The sequence below is a fragment of the Micromys minutus genome (assembly GCF_963924665.1).
Source record: "Micromys minutus genome assembly, chromosome: 1".
In the NCBI taxonomy this organism is placed as follows: domain Eukaryota; kingdom Metazoa; phylum Chordata; class Mammalia; order Rodentia; family Muridae; genus Micromys; species Micromys minutus.
The window spans coordinates 217,895,989-217,917,112 of record NC_137969.1 but is presented as its reverse complement, the minus strand read 5'-3'; the positions used below and the strand labels follow the sequence as shown (position 1 = coordinate 217,917,112).

The 21,124-nt window shown below is 42.0% G+C and overlaps 1 protein-coding gene and 1 pseudogene across 2 annotated transcripts in view; one reads left to right on the top strand and one right to left on the bottom strand.

Moving 5' to 3' along the window:
* The window catches only part of PPM1A (protein phosphatase, Mg2+/Mn2+ dependent 1A), a 37,599-nt gene extending 17,413 nt beyond the window's left edge, over nt 1-20,186 (bottom strand). The window contains exon 1 of the mRNA XM_080926607.1: nt 19,809-20,186. The gene's annotated coding sequence lies outside the window, so the exon portion shown is untranslated. The remainder of the gene's footprint in view (nt 1-19,808) is intronic.
* Nucleotides 3,252-4,529, top strand: LOC308415294 (pyruvate dehydrogenase E1 component subunit beta, mitochondrial-like; annotated as a pseudogene). Its single transcript has one exon. The product of its transcript is annotated as a pyruvate dehydrogenase E1 component subunit beta, mitochondrial-like (transcript).
* Nucleotides 20,187-21,124: the final 938 nt, after the last annotated feature.

The following is a 21,124-nucleotide window of genomic DNA, read 5'->3' as shown; positions in this document are numbered from 1 at the left end:
TTAATTTGTGTTGTGGGTTTTGTTGTTGGGATGAGGTGGATAGGAATAAAGGTTTTATTTGTCTTTATTTTGTGTATGGGTGCTCTGCCTGACATATGTTTGTGCAACACAAGCCTGTCCAATGCTCACAGAAGCTAGAAGAGGGCATCAGAACCCCTGGCACTGGAGCTACAGACAGCTGTGTGCCACCATGTAGGTCCTCAGGAAGAGCAGCCAGTGCTCTGACCTTCTCCACAGCTGCTATCTAACCAGCTGCTCAAAGCACTTTTCAGCATTATGATCCTTCAGAAACATTCTTCCCCTGACTGCTACATACCCACTTTCCACACTATTTCTGGTTCCCTATCCTTGTCTTCCTGGAAGGCTTACCGCTATCTTCCCAGCCATTTTAGGTGTGGCCTTCTTCAGCCTTCTTCCTACATCTTCTTCCATATGCTGCCTCCCTAAGCTCTTCCAACACCTCTCAAGGACTATGCTTCTTAAATATCATCAGTGCATAATTAACTTTTTAAAAAACATTTTTAAAAAATGATATTTTATGTGCATTGGTATTTTTGCCTACATGCATGTCTGTGTGAGGGTGTCAGATCTCAGAGCTACAGACCCTTGTGAGCTGCTATGTTTTTATTGGAATCAAATGTGGGTCTTAACCATTGAGCCATCTCGCCAAACCCTGAACTCTTGACATATCCAGAAATACAAAATCATAATTTATAAAGAACTAAGAAAATTGCCCAATCATTTAAAAATACCAGGGAAACAATCCATAACTTTAGGACTTAGCAAATCAACAGCAAAACACTATAAAACATCAGAAGATTAGTCATATATGATGGTGCAAGACTTTAATAACAGTATTTGGAAGGCAGAGGCAGGTGAATCTCTGTGAATTTTAGCCAGACTGGTCCACATAGCAACCAATACATAGCAAACTTTTCTCAAAACAAACAAACAAATAAAAATTCGGAAGAACAGAAATCCACATTCATATTAAGATGACAAGTTATGTCTGGGGTTGAAAGACTGCTAGCTCACTTGGTAAAGACGCTTGCTTCTGAGCATGATAACTAACTAGAATTCAAACCTTAGGAACCAACAAACAGAAGGACAAAGAGTAGTCCTCAGATCTCCATATGCATGCCATGACATACACCCCCATATAAAAATGTAGCAAAACCTCCCCCTCAAACAAAAGAAAAAAACACCACCCTAAAAGTATATGACTGTCTAATATGTTCCTTTACCTTAAAATCGAATTTCCCTTGCTGGCAAATTAAGCATCTTTATTTGCTTTCCAATTATCATGTTCTAGAAAATGTGTAAGAAGGTTTAAAAAAAAACCCTAAAGTAAGGGGGCTGGAGAGATGGCTCAGTGGTTAAGAGCACTGGTATTCTTCCAAAGGTTCTGAGTTCAAATCCCAGCAACCACACAGTGGCTCACAACCATCTGTAATGGGATCTGATGCCCTCTTCTGGAGTGCATGAAAAGCGCTCATATACATTAAATAAATAAATAAGTCTTTTAAAAAAAACTAAAGTAAGGTTTGAAAAACAGAAACAGCACAGAACAGTAAGTAGTATACAAATATTGTCGATGACACCCATTTAAGAGCCGTTATTCTTCAAGGAGCAGTGGTAGCTCACACTTGGTAGGCAGAGGAGGACAGATCTCAGGGTTCAAGGCCAGCCTTGTCTACAAAGCTTCCAGGATAGACAGGGCTACACAGAGAAACTTTGTCTGGAAAAACATAAACCTGTTTTTATTAAAATTGTGATATTATTTTACTACAGAAAGATGAATTTACAGTAATTTTTGCAGTGGCTAAAGACTGTCAACAGTAGTAGCAATCCAGCCTTTATAAGCTGTTGCCCTCTCCCCAGTGACACACATGCCTGGATTCTCTGCTGCTCCCGGGAACGAGGCTGAGCTCATCTCACCTGCCTCCCAGCACAGCATCACTGCACTGCTACTCACACGGAGAACAGCACAGCTACATCCTGATTAGCAGCACAAAGTCCAAGGCTTTACTAATGAGTCCACATGGCTGCTTCATTTCAAAACAGCAAAACAAAATCAAACCTGTTGTGGGCTGAATAATGGCTCTGGAAATTACCAGGCCTTAATCCTGTGCTACCTAATTTTGGAAGTTAGAGAAAGATGGTCTTAGCAGCAGTTGGGAATTTGGGATGAAAAGTAATCCTGGGTGATCCATGTCTACAGGTCCTTAGCGGAGTTAGGAAATAACTGGCACAGAAACGTCACCTAACAGAACAGCAACATTTGAGGATGGTCAGTCACCGTGCTGCTTGGAGCCATGTGCCACAAGGCACAGACTAGAGCTCCAACAGCCACAAACAGTGAGGAACGCTGGGCTGAGCACATTCCTTCAACTCCTTGACTATGACCTAGACCTAGTGACACCCACTTCACTAGAACTAAGCTGACACACTGCCCAGTATTCAAGATCCCTTCCTGGGGTCACCACAACATGAGGAACTGTATTAAAGGCTGGCAGCAGAGGGAAGATTACTACTGTAGTTCTAAATTCTCTTGTCAAACTGCCTTTAAATATGTTTATAGCCACAGGCTAATGCTGCTCTTGGTCTGGGTCTGGTCAGAGAAGCTTGTCTGTAGTGAGCATCAGAAAAGCAGATGGAACCAGTCAGAGTTCTGAGAAGAGCAGGCGTGACAGCTGAGTGTCAGTCCTCACTGGGATGTTTCTACAGTCTTCCCCTTCCTGCCCTCAGCCACTGCCAAGGCTCAGGGAACACTAAGGAGGAGGAGAGGAAAGGATGCAAGAGTCAGAGGATGGGGAGAGTGCTGTGAACTCAACAGCAGCTATGGCTACCAGCACAAGACAGCGCTAGTCAGCTAACGTAGATGGGCGTGGCTCCTGAGCCTCCTACTGAGGTTATATAAATATTCGTTCAGAAAGCACTAACTGGACCCAATAGGTTATCAGAAAACCTAAAAAAAAAAAAGACAAGGCTTTTAAGATGGGAGGGGGATCTGGAAGGAGAGGGTTTTGGATTGAATATGATCAAGATACATTGTATGCATATATGAAATTATCAAAATAAAAATATTCCAAAAAAATATGGACCATAAATACTTAAATTCTGGAAAAGAAATTAAGAATGTGTTGATTTGGATTTACTTGAGAAAACTTTACACATAAAAAAATTTAAAAACCTGGTTTGTGAAACATGAAAAATAAGAAAAAGAATCATTAACAAAGCTAAGAACACGGGCAAGATGGCGGCGGTGGCTGGTCTGGTGCGGGGACCCTTGCGGCAGGCTTCCGGGCTGCTGAAGAGGCGTTTTCACCGCTCGGCACCCACGGCGGTGCAGTTGACAGTTAGTGAAGCTATTAATCAAGGTATGGATGAAGAACTAGAAAGAGATGAAAAAGTTTTTCTGCTTGGGGAAGAAGTTGTCCAATATGATGGTGCATACAAGGTTAGCAGAGGCCTGTGGAAGAAATATGGTGACAAGAGGATCATAGATACTCCCATATCAGAGATGGGCTTTGCTGGAATTGCTGTTGGTGCAGCTATGGCTGGGTTGCGGCCCATCTGTGAATTTATGACCTTCAATTTCTCTATGCAAGCTATTGACCAGGTTATAAACTCAGCCGCCAAGACTTACTACATGTCTGCTGGCCTTCAGCCTGTGCCCATAGTATTCAGGGGGCCCGATGGCGCCTCGGCAGGTGTAGCTGCTCAGCACTCAGTGTTTTGCTGCATGGTCTGGGCACTGCCCAGGCTTAAAAGTGGTCAGCCCCTGGAATTCCGAGGATGCAAAAGGACTTATTAAATCAGCCATTCGTGATAATAACCCAATGGTGATGCTAGAGAATAAACTGATGTATGGAGTTGCATTTGAACTTCCTGCAGAAGCTCAGTCAAAAGATTTCCTGATTCCTATTGGAAAAGCCAAAATTGAAAGGCAAGGGACCCACATCACTGTAGTTGCCCATTCAAGACCAGCGGGCCACTGCCTAGAAGCTGCAACTGTGTATTGTCTAAGGAGGGAATTGAATGTGAGGTAATAAATCTGCGTACCATCAGACCAATGAACATTGAAGCTATAGAAGCCAGTGTCATGAAGACAAACCATCTCGTAACTGTAGAAGGAGGCTGGCCACAATTTGGAGTAGGAGCTGAGATTTGTGCCAGAATTATGAAATGCCCTGCATTCAACTTCCTTGATGCCCCTGCTGTTTGTGTCACTGGTGCTGATGTCCCTATGCCTTATGCAAAGATCCAAGAAGACAACTCCATACCTCAAGTCAAAGACATCATATTTGCAATAAAGAAGACTTTGAATGTCTAGTTGGACTTTGAATGTCAAGTTATTGAAATTTATTTAAAATACTTGTTGGAACTTCATCTGATGTGTACTTCGAAACTTACTCGTTACAAAGTTAATGCTGAAGCCAGCAGGTGTCTCTGTACTGGTAAGAAGTTTGATTGTGCTTGTAAGTGGAATGTTTTCCACTCCCTACCCTAGATGCTCTGCTTTCTTTGTTACTGTTAGTCTAGTCTTTGAATAAGATTAATATAAAAATCTGCCCTCTTTCACTAGAAAGGGCAAGATAAGAATGCCCTCACAGAAAGTAACTTATATGTCTAAAAAGTGTATTATCTACATTTGCTGTTAAATTGTTTTGATAAGGAATAAAGGGGATTCCTACCTATGAAAAAAAATAAAATAAAATAAAATAAAAAAGCTAAGAAAATAAATTTAGGAAGTAAAAAAAATTAGGAGATCAAAAAATGTATCAACATTTTAGCCGGCATAAGAGGACCTGGAAGAAGGTAGCAATGTGCCTAGGGAAGGAGACCTGAGGAAAGCCTCCTGCCAGTGTCAGACAAGTGAGTACACCGAGAGGTTGCAGACTAAGCAGCCACAGCGAACGAAAAGCAAACACGGGGAAAACTAAACTAGGTATGAACCAATCTAAGTACAAGAAAAACATAAACGACAGCGCCTTGATCGGTGTATTCACCTTAGAAATATAGCTATGGGTCAATCAGAGATTATATTCATATATTATTATTGATTTAAAAGTCCAAAGGACCCAGGTATGGAGGCATGCGCCTTTAATCCCAGGAAGCAGAAGCAGGCAGATCAGTCTGAGGCTAGTCTGGTTTACACAGCAAGTTCCAGGCCAGGAGAGGCTATAGTGAGACCATCTCAAAGGACTCTAAAGGAGGTCAAAGGGGAAAGTACAACTATAACATACCCTAAAAACATCTAACAAAAGCCATTCTCTGGGAATTCATATTTAAAATCAAAGATGAAACAAAGAGAACAGGATACTCTTCCTGTTGCTTAGCAATGCCTGGGAAGACTTGTTAATAAAGTGAGATAGAAACGTGAAACTAACAGAGAAAACTGTTCCCAACAACATGAGAAGACACTGTCAGGTTACAGGGATACAGAGAAATCTTATGAAGACTGTTAACAGTTTGTCATTTAGGAGATTAAGAGAAAGCAGCAATAAAATAAGGAATGTGAAACTGGGTGTGGCAGGCAGCACATGTCCACCATCCCAGGGTCTGGGAGGCCGAGGCAGAGCATCAAGTCCAAGAGCCTGCCTGGGCCACACAAGACGGCCTGTGAGGAGGCTTTGGAATAAGAGACTTTCACTTAGACAGATTCATTATGAAGATGGCTATCATCTCATTATAGTGGACTATAAACCCAATAAAATCACAAGTAGGCCTTTGGTTCACAGACCTTGATGAAATTTCAAAATACATTTGGAAAAACAAACGTGAATGGCCCCCCACACTCTATAAATTGCACCATCAGAGTGTTTTAAGAGGCAGTCCTGAAACAGACAAATGTGAGGAGGGAAACAGGGTGAAATTGAGCTGAGGCTTCAGGGAGGAACTCAGACAGAACCGGTTCAGCAATGGTGACACAGATGGCTTTCTCCACCCCCGCAGTGGGAAGCTACCTCCCACCTTATAAAGAAACACAAGAGTAAAAACTTCAATCACAAATTTAATAATAAAACCATACCAGAACCAGGGAGATCGCTCTGACCTGAGGGTAGGAAAGAGTTTTCTAAGCATTGCAGTAATGGAGCAAAAGGAACTAACGATTAAAACTCCAGAAGAAAGCTCCACAGTCGAATAAACTTTCATACTTAGAAAAAGTTGGTAAACCTGTGGGGGGGTGTTCAGTGGCATGTACTTCTCAGACAGGAGGGTCACACATTGAGGACAGCAAGACCCTATCTCAAAACAAAATAACACATCAGCAACACCAACAAAAAATTCCATAAGGCAAGCAATTTTAAGTACCTGCAATATTTAAAACAAAACTTAACGTCCCTAAAATATGTAAAAGGCTCTTTTAAGACAAGAACTATTGATTTATCATTTTCAGTCTACCACAGTCAGGGGCTTGGAGCTGGCTGAGGCCTGAGACAGCTTCAAGTCCTAATCCTCCAAATCCCAGCCTGGGAAGAACAAACATTTTAAAGGAAATGAAATAAAAAAGTATGTGAACAGGCAATGAATTGGGTAAATAAAACAAACAGATAATAAATACACGGAACAATGACCAACCTCACTAGACATTATACAAACTTATTTTTTCACATATTACCTTCTTTTTAAAAAAGTTTTTTAAGATCTATTTATGTGTGTGAGTTTTGTCTGAATGCATATACATGCACCACTGTGTGCTCTTGGAGATCAGAAGAGGATGTCAGATCCCTTGTGTGAGTTCTTGGGTTGAGCCAGACCCAAGTACATTACCTGAGCCATCTAGTCTTCAGCTTTCTTGAAGGTTAATCATAATTCCCATTATGGGCAAAGGAGCTTTTTTTTTTTTTTTAAGTATTTCATACAGATAGACTGGGATCAATCATTTGAAAGGATAAGCAAGCTGTATTAATGAATAACAAACAATCTGTAGATACAGGCTCTCAGGAATATAAGATGCAGGTACTGCAGAGCCTCAAGTCCGTATTAACTCCTGCTCCCATGGTCCCTGGCTTAAGGCAATAGCAGAGGTCTCTAACAGGACTGTCGCACAGATGTTCAAAGTCAGCAGAGTGTGGTGCCCCATCTATAGTGAGCCAAATCTCATTCACCAAATGTTCTATCAAAGAATCTGTGCCAACAGATGCCCTGGAACTGGAGTTACAGATGACTGTGAGCCACCGTGTGGATGCTAGGCACACCTGTGTCAGTGACACAGATTTTCCTGCATGGTCTATTAGTTGGCAGTTTACAAAGCCAATGTTTTAGGATGTCACATTAATTTCCTTCCTAGATTTATATTTTCATACATTTCTCTTGACTCAATTACTATTTTAAAACAAAAAAAATACAAAATAAAAAACAAAACAAAACAATGTAAACTGCAGGTTAACCAGTTTTAAAAAAATTAATATTGTTTCTCCTTCTATAATATAGGTCATTTATAAAAGTTAATCAACATTTATACACACACATTATAAACCTGTTTCCATTACAAGCTCAATTTAAATCAGGTAACTTTAACAACTGAGATAATAAGCCTCAAAAAAAAAAAAAAAAAACAAAACAAAAAACAAAACAAAAAAACCCGCTTGCTCTAAGAAAATAATTTCTATCACTGTCCTTAAAAAAATTACATACAAAATATTCTAGGGAATATTTCTGACACAAAACTAACATTTCTGATACAACTAAATATTTGAAGGAAAATAGAAGAGATGATATTAAGTAAAATAATAACATGTACAAAGATATCAACGAAACCCATTATTTTGCACAATAACAATTATTTTGTAAACTGACGGGAGAGTAAAAGCCTACTTTCATCATTTCCTTAAAAAACTGTGCATGAATGTAGATTTATATGGAAGACTTTTACCAAGTGTCCTAAAATTTAAAACAAATAGTATACACATTATAAATCTGTTCTATTACAAGCTCAATTTAAATCAGGTAACTTTAACTGTTAAAATAATGAACCTCAAAACAAACCAACCAACCAATCCCACTTGCTCTAAGAAACAGAGAAATCTTGGCATTTAAGAACCCTAGTTAGGTGACATAGTTTAGTAGTCAAGAGAATTGACTACTCTTGCAGAGAACCCAAGGTCAATTCACAACACCCACACGGCAGCCCACAACTGTCTAACTCCAAGATCTGATACCCCCCACATACAGACATACAAGTGGACTAAACACTCATACACATAAAATACACAAACTATTCTTAACAGCATCTCTAACCTATTACTCTACAGTATCCAAGAGGTCAAACATACACTAAGACTTCATAGCTCATAGCTTCCTGCCCTTGAATTCCCAGTTTATTTACTATATAGCACTTTACTGATTTTAAAATTCTCTGTGGGTTTCTGATTTTGAGGGCACTTCCACTGACTGATCTTAAAAATCTCACTAATTAATAACTCTGACCAAACCAGACAGTCCTTATTCCTCACACTGAGCCATATTCTAATTAGCTCTATTTTCTGGCTAATGGCAGATTCCCAACACTATACATTTATTTGTGTGCTGTCTTCAGACAAATGCCACAAGAGGGCATAAGATCCCAGAACCATGTGGTTGCTGGGAACTGAACTCAAGACCTATGGAAGAGCTCTTAACCACTGAGCCATCTCTCCAGTCCTGTATTTGTTTTTCTAGAGGAAGAAATTACTGGAAATTTTCTCAGTTGCCCAATATTTCATTGTATAGCTCCAACTCAATTATTTATTTATACCTTCCTTCAACAAGAAAAGCTTCAAATAGGTCCCGAGTTCAAATCCCAGCAACCAAATGGTGGCTCACAGCCATCTGTAATGGGATCAAATGCCGTCTTATGGTATGTCTGAAGACAGCTACAATGTACTCATATACGTAAATAAATAAATCTTAAAAAAAAAAAAAGAAAAAGAAAAGCTTCAAATAAATCCCTGTATTAAATATGCCCCCAAATAAAAGCTGTTAAAAAATTTCAAAATGCAACTAGAATCAACTAATTGAACCAACCAAAATAAGTCAATGGTCCACTATGCTAAAGGTCATTTTTCTAAACCCTAAATTATTAAGAAATAATTAGTTCTTGCCAAACTAGACAAAAATTTACAAGTATCAGTGCAGGTATCGGCCCGTTTCAGAGTGCAAATTACAGAGCTTTGTTGCACGTTTTCTAACCCTTTAGAAGTTATCAACATCTCCTAGACCTGTTGAGATTTGTACTGCAGTGGGTTTGCACTTCCACACACTGCTACCTGTGTCACACAATTTCCTAAAGTAAATTTTACAAGTACACCGAATAACTGAGCTAAATTTAGTTGAAGGGCTCTAGTGACTATAAAAATTAGAGACTGACCCATTTTCTCTAAGATTATAGTCTGAATTTAAATGGCATAGAGCTACTTCCTCTGTTAAGTTCTCTACACATGTGATAAATACAATTTCAATTGGCCTCATCTGCTATCTGATCCGAATTCATCACTTTTGAATACAGATTTAAAATATAGCTAATTCCTAGGTTTTCTAATTTTTAATCCTTGCTAATGATTCAGACTTGGACTCCAACAGCGGAGGAGCTCCTGAGCTCATCCACCCTTTCCTTTGCTGAAAACAAGCCTCTCAACTGAATACCTTAAACATTTGCTAAAAACCTTGTATACATGAGTTGAAAGAAGGGAGAAACAGAACTTATTTAACATCTAAGGTGAGACATTCTTCATCAGCACAAGAAATACATGGGGCTTCTAAATATTTTACATATATTTGTGCCTTCTAGGAAAGACAGTCAATAGCAGCTGCTCTAAGACTTGAGAGATGTGTGTTTCAAAACAAACATTCACGGAGTCTATACACTGACAAAGACACTTCCAATGGAGGACAAGGATGCTGGGAAAGGAATACAAAAATCAAGATGAAAAAACTACATCCAACTGCTGCCTGTATTTGAACTGCCTCACTTCAATGACATGGCCCAGAGGAGCACCAAGTCCCAATCGCTCTCCCTGTCTCACGACACAGATCTGCCATTAGCCACATGCTCAGAGACGCTGTCAAAGGCATCTCTATATTTAAGATTCATGAGAAGACGCCTCTGTGGCCAGCATTTAGCACAGGATAACACCCAATAGGATACATGTGGAGGAAATGAATGGCAGCTGCCATCTTGACTTTTCCATTGTGAGCAGTGAATCTGTTCTACGAAGGAAGAGATTCTCATGGAAGCTGACCTGCCAGCAAACCATGCCTTACCATTTTCATCTTGTTTACCCTGTAGAATGCACAGTTCATTCTGTTTTACTGCCACACAAACCATCATAATAGGTCTTATGTAGGCAAACACTGAGCTGGGCAGAGCAGTGCACATGTGAAGTGGGGACAAAGAATAAGGTGGCAGTACCTTCTGAGTTGAGTTGTTCAGAGCAGCCTGGGCAACCTAATGAGATCCCCATTCTAGGAAAACATCAAACTAGAGAGCTACAGATGAGTTCATTAAAAATTCTTCTTATAGGATAGAGATGGCTCACAGGTTAAGAGCACTGACTGCTCTTCCGGGAGGTCCTGAGTAAAATTCCCAGCAATCACGTGGCAGCTCACAACCACCTGTAATGAGATCTGGTGCCCTCTTCTGGTATGCAAGCATATGTGCAGGCAGAATGCTGCATACATAATAAATCTTTGAAAAACAATTCTTTTAACATGAAAAGCCAGAAATAAGGCAATTCAGATGTGACAAGGCTAACTTATGGGAGCAGGAGGCACTTCTCTGACATAGTCTTAGAGCTATAGTAGAGGAGCTACTTTCCCACTACCCACAGCCAGTGCAGGGCCGTCCTATGACTGACTACATGCTGAAGGACACACAGCAGCAGGAAGCACGTTTGCAGACACACAGGACAGATCTGGGTGACATGGGCTAAGCTGTGGACTGACCACAGCAAAGCAGCTAGCACTTGGAGACCTACCCCTGGACATCTACACCTTCTGTATCTCAGTGGGAAGGCTCCAATGTACTCCAAGCCAGGGCAGGGCTCTCCCTCCCTCCCTCCCTCCCCACCATTCTGAAGCAGGAGAACAAACTGCAAAGATGCTTTTCTAAAGCCCGGCAAGTCTTGACATCTTTGCATAGGAAACAAGAACAAGACAAAATACATAATTATTTGTATTTTTTCTCCTTATTTTTCACTTCTGAGTTATTCAAAATGGGAGGCAAACCATAGCCTACAGATGTAATAACAAATTTGATTAAAGTTTCTACCAATCATACTAAAGGAAGCAGCACTAAGAATTTAGGCATTCAAAGCTGGTGATCAATTATGTTATTCTTTGAAACTGAACATATACTTCTTGAATAACACATTCACTAAAATAATTAAGACATACATCACAAGAATAAAAATGATTTTCCCCATCTCTGCTTGAGACAGTCATAACACAGATAAATGCAAAGTGCCAGTCTAAATTTAAACTGAATTGCATGTGACTTACACTTTCTCAGAGTGTGTGACATATTTCTAGCTCGCATTTAATTTGTTGTCATGTGATCAGAAAGCAAAAGAGAATGAAATGATTAAGCAGGGACATACTGAGGAACTATTTCTAGTAAGTAAAGCAAGGCCCCAATTTTCAAGGACTTTTTTTGTACTATAGCCCCAGAAGTAAGGATGTGTGTGTGTGTGTGTTTATATACGCATCTATATGTATAATGTATTTGATATTTTTTACATGGTTTATATACTGCCATATTAGATTCTAACAAGAGTCACACTCTGGATACAATGGAACTGAAGTCATACCCTTTGTATAAGACTAAACTGTCACACCATCAGACTCCAACAGCAGCACCAGAAATACAATCAGTAGAGCCAGCCCTGGTGGTGAACAGAAGATCAACCTGAAGGGCAACAGCATGAAAGAGCTGGCACCAGCACTCATCTGCATGGGTGTGGGGCTGATGTCTTCCCCCCAATTGCCCCATAGAATTGTGTATTTGGGAAGAGCTGGCCCACCCTCACAGGCTGCAACACTTGGGAGTGAGCCTCGTGGCTTGACGGGGCAGCACAGTGGAGCTGGTTCTGGAGCATGGGTGTGGGTGAACCGGTTGAGGGCATGAGAGCAGGAGTTGATCCTGCCTCCTGCTGACTGGAGAGCTCACCCTGTTGGTGCGGATAAGGGACAGCAAGTGTGCTGACCCGGCTCAACTGCCACCTAGGCCCAGAACCAGGGCTCTCAGTTGGCCCACCTCAATATCTACATCATTTGTCAACAGTTGGGGTTCGTGAAAGGGACAGTCTTGCTACCTAAAGCTGCAGGATCCCCATGACATAGGGCAGCAATGGATGACCAGGAGTTCAGGTGAGGATCCAATATCGATGCTGTCACAGAAGCCAGAGATCTCAAGTCAGACCTATGACTCACTGCAATGAACATACTGCACATTGTGAGATACACTATGACACACGACAGCTTCCACAATGAGATGTTCTCTGTTTTGTTTGTTTTATTTTGGGTAGAGACTGCAAAGTTGAAAGGTGGGGACAGGGAGATGAGCTCACTGGGGTGCATGATGTGTACTGTCAAAGAATCAATAAAAAGTTTTTTAAAAAAAGCATTGACTCACATTTAGAATTACCTTCAAAAGTCCCAGAACAAGATCAAGCTAGGCTTACCAGCTGCAAAACTGTCTCAATTGTCTCCTTTGTTAGGATATAACTAGTAATGTTATCTAGCTGATAGGAATGTTGCAAGTCTGAAGAGATCATTTAAAATATCTTCTAACAGTACCTGTTATATAAAATGCTTGTTTCTAATCAATGTCAAGGTCAGAAAAGAGACACTTAAAGATCAAATTCATGACTCTGACCTCATTAGCATTACAGTCCAATCAATGAATTGAAGTCACTAGTTACAAGAAATTACCCACTTAAAATCTAGTAACAGAATATATTAACATGTTTTCTAAATACTGGAACTAGCTTAAACACTTTGGGATTGGCTATAAAGCCTACCTTAGTGGTCTATATGAACAGACTATTAGCAATATGATTACAAGAACAATCATGCAGTTATATTTACAATGTCAGCTACTGTGAAAAGAAATGTGTGATTATAAATATCCTATTAACCCTCAAAACCTAAAGACAAGAAGTCAGAGTGGAGACAACCTTAAACTCCACACCAACAGAATCTAGTCCCATTTCAGATGTATATGACCTTCCCATTAGCATCAAATGTCTGCTATCAGAAAGCTCAAAAGTACTTCCACCTCTTCCTCCCACAGCAGTACTGCCCATTGCCAGGTAGAGTGCTCACCCTTACCAAATCTCTGAATGTCCACTATCTATAAGCACTGAGATAGGCCTCAGAAGTAATTGTACTTCCCATTCAGAGTTAAGCATAATTAACATAATAGCTAGAAGTAAAATACATGATTTAAACTATAAAATAGTGCAGGCATGCTACTGAAATTAAACTGCGATTTAAAGGGGGAGGGAGCTATGATAAATTCCAGAGTGTAAATTAGTATGAGGAATACCCTGGAGAGGAAGGATGCACTTTTGAGACAGATGATGCCTGATCTAAGCATAGAAGGATTAATGGTGGTGTAGGGTTAATAGGAGAGAGACCAGCTAGAGTGCTGCTGTTGCTCTCTGTTGAGGGAGTAAGTGTTCAGCCTTAAAACCCAGAACAAACGCAGCCTTGATATCCATTACAAAGACAAGTTTTGGACAGTGGTTTCCTTACTTCTTTACCAGCTCAACTCTTCCCTACTTACTGACTCTCTCACCTTTGCTCTATTACAGCTATTCTTTATCACCAAGTTTACCATCTACTATTGCCTAATCACCAATGCCAGAAAGCCAAGTAACATTTTCATACTTAATTTTTCTTCCTTGAATTTTATTCTGTGCATATGAAAACTCTATATACTAAGTCTTCACATGTTCTCGACTTTATGCTCACAGTTGGTCAGTATCCTCCCCAAGAATCTTAAGACCCCATAAACTTAGTAACAATAGTTACCATTTATTTGGTACTTCCTTTATGATAGAAAATATGGCAAGTGCCCCACCCCTTTTTGAGACAAAGTCTTGTTATGTATGTAGCCTTGGCAGCCTTTGAGCTCCCTATATAGACTAGGTTGGCACGAAACTTGCTAGTGTGAGCCACCATGCCCAAACAAGTCTTTATATAATTATTCCACCAAATCTTTAAGACAGTCTCATAAGAAACATTTCCATTTGACAGATAAAACCGATAATTAAATTAGCCAAGAACACCCACTGTACATAGGAAAGCAGAGTTCTAGCTTTGGGGGATAGCTGTATTATACGTCCTGATGTGAGGCTGCACTGGGCCCACCTACTCAGGTCCTCAGGTTCTACCCTAAGGCACTCAACCATCACAAATGTTAACTCTACTCCTCAATCTCAATAAACACAAATTTTTTGGCTTGGAAATGGGATAAAAAGTATCATCATACATCCTTTTGAAGGGATTCTTATATATCCTTATATATCCACAAGGACTATCTTGTGTATTGTATGGAAAAACCGCCTGTCAATTTAAAAGCCTATGGCCCATAGCTTAGGCCGTGGGATAGACCTGAGACACTGTAAGGGCAGGGAAGGCATGGTGCTGAGCACAGGGAATCAGCCACATGACAGAATGCAGGTTACAATAAATGGGGTATTTCTAGTTGTGATCTAGTCTGAGTAGAACCTAGCTATATGGCCAAGATATCTGTAAATATATTTTGAGTCTAGAGTTTTATTTCTAGGAGCATGGGGCTTGGGAGGCAGAACTTCAACAGATTCTTGCAGATGAAGACAAATATGTTTACTTACAGGTACTCATTTCAACTCCAGAAAGCCACATTCAGAAATGCTAACATTGAACTTTTAAAATTCTGGTTCCAGAACAGGCCCTTTTAATTGAGAGAATCCACTCAGGACCTTTTTAAGACTATTTTTAAATCTATTGACATGATTCTGCAATGTCATTTAGATTCACTAAGCCCTGTTCATTGACCCTTAACAAGGACTAGTTTCAGGATTCCATGTCTCTCATTTAAAATTGTGTAGTAGCTATATGTGACCTGTGCCCACCCACTGTACACTTCAAATCATCTTTAAATCACTTAATACCAACTATACTAGAAATGCTATGTAAATTAAACTATGTGGTTTAGAGAATAAACACACAAAAAAAAAACTGTAAATGTTTAGAAACATATGCAATCTAAAAAATTTAACTCAAGATTGATTATATCAAGAGGTGGAAAACTTAATTGTCCAGAGGAGAAATCATCACATATTTTAGAAGGCTGTTGTGAAAAAAAAAAATTAAACCTTTACACAATAAACAGTCAATAAAGTAGAGGGGTTTCTTTGTTTTTCATGACAGGGTTTCTGTGTAACCTTTTCTATCCTGGAACTCTGTAGCTGAGGCTGGCGTTGAAGTAACAGAGATCTGTAAAGGAACGCACCACTGCCGAGTAAGCATGATTCTTATTTACTTTTTTTAGTCTATCCTGACAAGCTTTTGTATCATGATTTTCAAATCATTATCTGCCACAAAAACTAATATTTAATTCAGATACTAAATATTAATAGTACATACACTTGAGTCAATGGGTTGCAAAACATTAAGAATTATGAAAACTCAAGTTCCCTCTTTACCTCTCTCAATGCTTAGAAAATCTCTATTAAGAACACAGTATTGGGCTGGAGAATTGGCTCAGCAATGAAAACCATTGATGCTCTTCCAGAGGTCCTGAGTTCAAATCCCAGCAACCATTTATAATAGAGTCTGATACCCACCTCTGGTATATTTCAAGACAGCTACAAGTGTACTACTCATATAAATAAAATAAATAAATCTTAAAAACAAAAACACAGTATCTACAGTCCAATTTATTTTTTATGTATGTTTAAAAAATTTTTTTAAATAAATAAGTACACTGTAGATGTCTTCAAACACATCAGAAGAAGGCAACAGATCTCATTACAGATGGTTTGTGAGCCACCATGTGGTTGCTGGGATTTGAACTCAGGACCTCTAGAAGAACAGTCAGTGCTCTTAACCACTGAGCCATTGCTCCAGCCCTTTTGTTTGTATGTATGTATGTATGTATGTATGTATGTATGTATATGCCTACATGTATGTCTACATACCACACCTTGTGGAGATAAGAAAGCATCCATTTTTCTGCAACTGGAATAATTGATGGTTACAAACCACCATGTGAGTGCTGGGAAACAAATCTCAGTTCTTTACTGAAACAAGCAAAAAACAGCAAATGTTCTTAACAGAGACAGCGCTCTAGCCTAATTTGCACTTTGTAGTTTCTTATAAAAATTGTCAAGTTTAGGGCTGTAGAGGTGGTTCAGTGGTTAAGAACATCGGCTGCTCTTCCAGATCCTGAGTTCGATTCCCAGCAACCACATGGTGGCTTCACAACCATCTCTAATGGGATCCGATGCCCTCTTCTGGTGTGTCTGAAAGCAGCTACAGTGTACTCATATACGTAAAATATGAGCACTTTTTAAAAAATTGTCAAGTCTTATTACATCTTATATAAAGGTGGATAAGCTCATCACACTCAACACTTTCTCCAGCTCTTCCAGTCTTGTGGGAAAAAGCTCAGTGTAGATAGTATTCAGACAGATAATATGAAGATTACAATCATTATATATATGTATTTTTTTCATTCACTCATTCTTTCTGGAAATACATAATGAAGCCTAGAAGTGTTACTTATAGCTGGGTATAGTGGCATGTGACTTTAGTCCCAGCACTGGGAGTCAGCATCAGATGGATTTCTGTGGGTTGGTCTAAATAGTGAGTTCTAGGCCAGCCAAGGCTATGTAGTAAGACCCTGTCTCAAAAAAACAAAACAAAACTAAACTAAATAAAAAAAAATTTAAGTGTTATATAATATAGGACCATTAAACATTAGAAAGCAAGAAATGTGTGTGTGTGTGTATAAAATCAGCCTTTCTTTAGCTATACATTAATCCAGTTTCTTACATGAGAATGGTTAATAGTATGTCAGAAAAAAAAAAAAACCCACAGGAGGCCAGTGAACTGTTAAGTGTATGTTATCTGAAGATAGGGCAAACATGACATTACAGGAAACCTAATGGCCGCACGTTATGTGCTCCTCTGCTGAGGTCTGTCCCTGTATGTCACAGGGCCAAGGCTTAGTTCATCTGTTGTGTCAACTCCGCGTGATCTGATTTTTGTTTAGGACTGTCTTCTGATTTGATTAAAGATGAAAAGTACTCAAGGGCATTACTCAGAACAGATGATCATGAAAAAAATGTCGAACATGAATATATATCAGGATTGGTCTTGCATCTGAATAGACCAGACTTAAGACAACCCAGTCTTTAGAGAAATAATGGCTAAACCAGGAACTCCAGTACATTCTATTGGCCATACAATAGTCAAGGTGTGGTCTGAAAAAATTAGAAAGATGCAGGCATTTAGTAGCCACTTAGCAATATTTACCAGGCCACAGAAGAGGCTGCTATACATTTTGGTAGGGGAGTGGGGAGGATGACACCTAGGTACGAGGTTAATTTCCAACAAAAGACAAGATCACCAACACTAGGCTTGAACCAATACACACACACACACACACACACACACACACACACACACACACACAGAATATTCTTATATCCAACCACTGAAGATCCCAGTTTCACGCGGTCTCAGGCACACGCTGTTTCCACAGACATCCATCCTCCTGTCTGTCTCAATTCTTGTAGGCTTCCCAAAGGTAAGAGCTCAGTGAAGGCCACTACAGGAGGCTTCCTTAAAGCACAGCCACGAACTTCAACAGAGCAGAGCCCAGAAAGAAAAGTCCATTTCAGAATGGTAAGACACCGATGACATTGGCGAACAGCAGGCACATATTTGTTAAAGGTATGTGTAGCAGTCACAGAATGGCAAAAGAACAAAAACCAGGAACAGATACATGTGATGATGTCATCTACCTCCTTGGCACTGGTGACTCCAAAGCTGAGACTCAAAAATGACTTGTGCGTGGACACAGGTATTTTCCAGCACGTTTCTGGCAGAGCAGGGCTCCTTACAACAGGTTATGCTCTAATTACAGTTCATCACTTCAGCCCTTCATACTGAAATCTAGTAATTCAACCCATGTGAAAATAGAGATACAAACCCTGCAAGAAGCAACTTGATGCCTGGCCAATTATACTATTTTTCAAATATATATTAAGGCAACTAATGTGGAATGTTATGCATCTTAATACTTTATACCACCATCATAATTACTTTCCAGATGTAAAATAAACGTGGTATTAAATACAAATGTTTGAAGAAACTTGCACATGTAGTTCATTATAACTTCAGTCTATTACTGCTGCAAACTTCCAGACTAAAAGCAGTCATCTCAACATGGTTGAATGTTTAATATATATACAAGATAGACAAATGAAGAGAATTTGGGCTGGGAGTGTAACTCTTGCACCATTCAAGAGGCCCTGAGCAAAATCTGTCCCCAGCAATGCAAAACAAACAAAAAATGCAGAACAGAACTGTACCACTGGGAAGATGATGTGCTGTTTGTGCTTGCAATTATTAAAGGTAAAGCAGACTAAGGCAATGAAAGACAGTACCTAAGGTGTAAGTGTGTGGGTGTGTGCTCACTATATTTCTAGTCCTAAGCTTCCTGGTCTGTAACTGCAGAAATAATCTTTGGAAAAGGTATAGAATACAAACAGGTAGAAGTGTGAAAGTGAAGTATTCTGTCTGGTCAAAGGGAGGTGAGCACCAAGCACTACTTGACTATGGAGTGAGCCTTCAGAAACCCTAAAATCCTAAGGCCCAGAAGACAACCATTTAAAGTTTTGTGATCCTTCAGAGGGCTTCTCCTCCATCCAAATAGTGGTCAGGTTTGAAATCTCAAAGCCCGGGTTTAAAAAGATTGCTTTATTTTCCCCTCAGAACTGTTAAAAACTACTAGTTTTCATAACGTCAAAATCACTTATTCTTCTCAAGCAATGTCAATCTCCTCATTCTAACCACGTTTAAAAATACATCAGGCACATTATTCCAACTAGCAGGAAACCTGGGGTGGGGGAAGCTACATAGATCGCTTAGACTCTGACCTTTGTGGATTCCTAACCATCATGTGGTGCTTGAGAAAAGAGAAAAATACTTCGGATGGTGAAATGTGCAAAACATTTAAAACTCCAGTTGGCAAAATGCTCGCTACAGCCAGCTGTCGTTCAAGAGGAGGAACCGAGTGTATTTACAACCTACAAGCAGAAGGGAGCTAAGGCTCAACTAAACTCTAACATAAAGAACTTTCCTCCAATATACAAGTCCAAAATGATGTAAAACCTGTAGTTTACTTCAATGGGTTTGCTCCGAGCCGGAATAATGAATGAACTGGACGCATCACTAAGGAGTTGGGGGCCTCACTTTCAACCCAGCGGGTGAGTCTCCAAATCCAGGGGACTCACGGGCTGATCTGCTTCAAGGAGAGACCCGGCAGGAGGCTCCCCGAAAGTTCCCCCGCCGCTGTTGCCCGCCCCGCCCGGCCGAGGGTCGCGCCCCCTCCCTGCCGCCGCACACACCCCGCCCCCGCCCCCGCCGCGTGTTAACCCCTCGCCGCCCGGCGCGGGCTCCGGGAGGAGGCCGCCCAGGGGGTGGAGTTGTCGCGTCTCCTCCCGGGATCGCCCGGGCAAACGCCCGGCTTGTTTACAGGCCCCAGGCCTGGCCGCCACCGCACAGGCCCGCCCGCTCGCCCGCCCTCGCCCTCACGCCGCGCTTACCCGGAGCAGCCGCGGGCGGGCGGGTCCCTCGATCGGCCCGGGCGGCGGTGGCGACGGCGGCCCGGTGCGGGGTCCCGCGACGGCGGCCGGGCCCAGGCGGAGGAGGGGAGGAGCCGGGCTGGGTCCGGGCCCCCGGCTCTCGGTGCCCTCTCGGCTCAGATCATCCGGGCGTCGGAGCGGGAGGCAGAGAGCGGGGCCCGCGGAAGGCGGAGGAGGCGCCGAGGACTCATCGCTTTCCGCCCCACCTGCCTGGGCCCCCCTCCCCCCGCCCCAGCCACCCGATCCCGAGCTGCGGACCCGGCCGGCGCGGAGACCACGGCGTTCTAGCTCCTGCGCGCGCTCCCGCCCCTAGCGCCGCCGCCGCCGCCTCTAGCGCGGCCCCGCGCACGCGCGTTCTCGACCGCGCTGCCCCTCTCCCTGCCCGGCCCCGCCCCGCGCCGCCGCTCCCCCCACCCCCGGCCCTGCAGCTGCGGCGCGGCCCATGAGCTGGAGAGACCCGGATGTGAGAGGGCCGGAACTGCGGCTAGGGCGGGGGAGGGGCGGCGGTGACGTCACTGCCCTGCGCTGCTCCTTAGCGGGCTGCTGTGGGGCCGCTGGCGCCGCGGGCTGATCCCTTGGGAGCATTGATGCCCTGGGTGGGAGCCAGGCGCGCGGCCTTCGTGCTAGGGCGTCGAGGGCCCCTCCAAACCCGACCGTCGTCGTCCACACCCGACTCTTACACCTGCTTACGGACGACAATGTCCAGGCGCAGTCTCGGTGAGGGCCCGTTGTAGGGGAGTCAGCCTGCCCCTCCGAGCCCGGGAGGCCCACACGGGTGCCACGGCCATACTGCAAACGTGCGTGTGCAACCAGTTCACGCCTTGAGACACGTGCCTAGAGCTTCTCGCGGGTTGTCCCCGAGTCGCTCCAGGGATTCCGAATTGTACCTAAGTGCACGTTACAGGGTCACGTGATTCAGTCTCAACGGGCCCTTCCAAAGACATCCAGTGGGATTAATGGAACCGAAGGTGTTTTAAAAGCTGGAGGATAATCAGAAACGAGACAGCTGCTTTCATGAAGAGCTAGAGATGAGCTAAAGGTAATTGAAACTGCACGTGCAGGCGGCCAAAATCCAGTTTAGCTAGCTAGACCAAAGAAAACCCGACCCACGCTGCTTGCAGACGCCGGAATAGAATGACAAACCCTAGGCAGCCAATGAATCAGAGCTGGAAAGCAGTACATCACCAGTATGAGTTCCCATTGGCTGGGGTGCCTTCTCAGCTTTTCAGTCACCGGCTTAACCCTTAACCAGATTTGCAGGAATAGAAGTTTAAGAG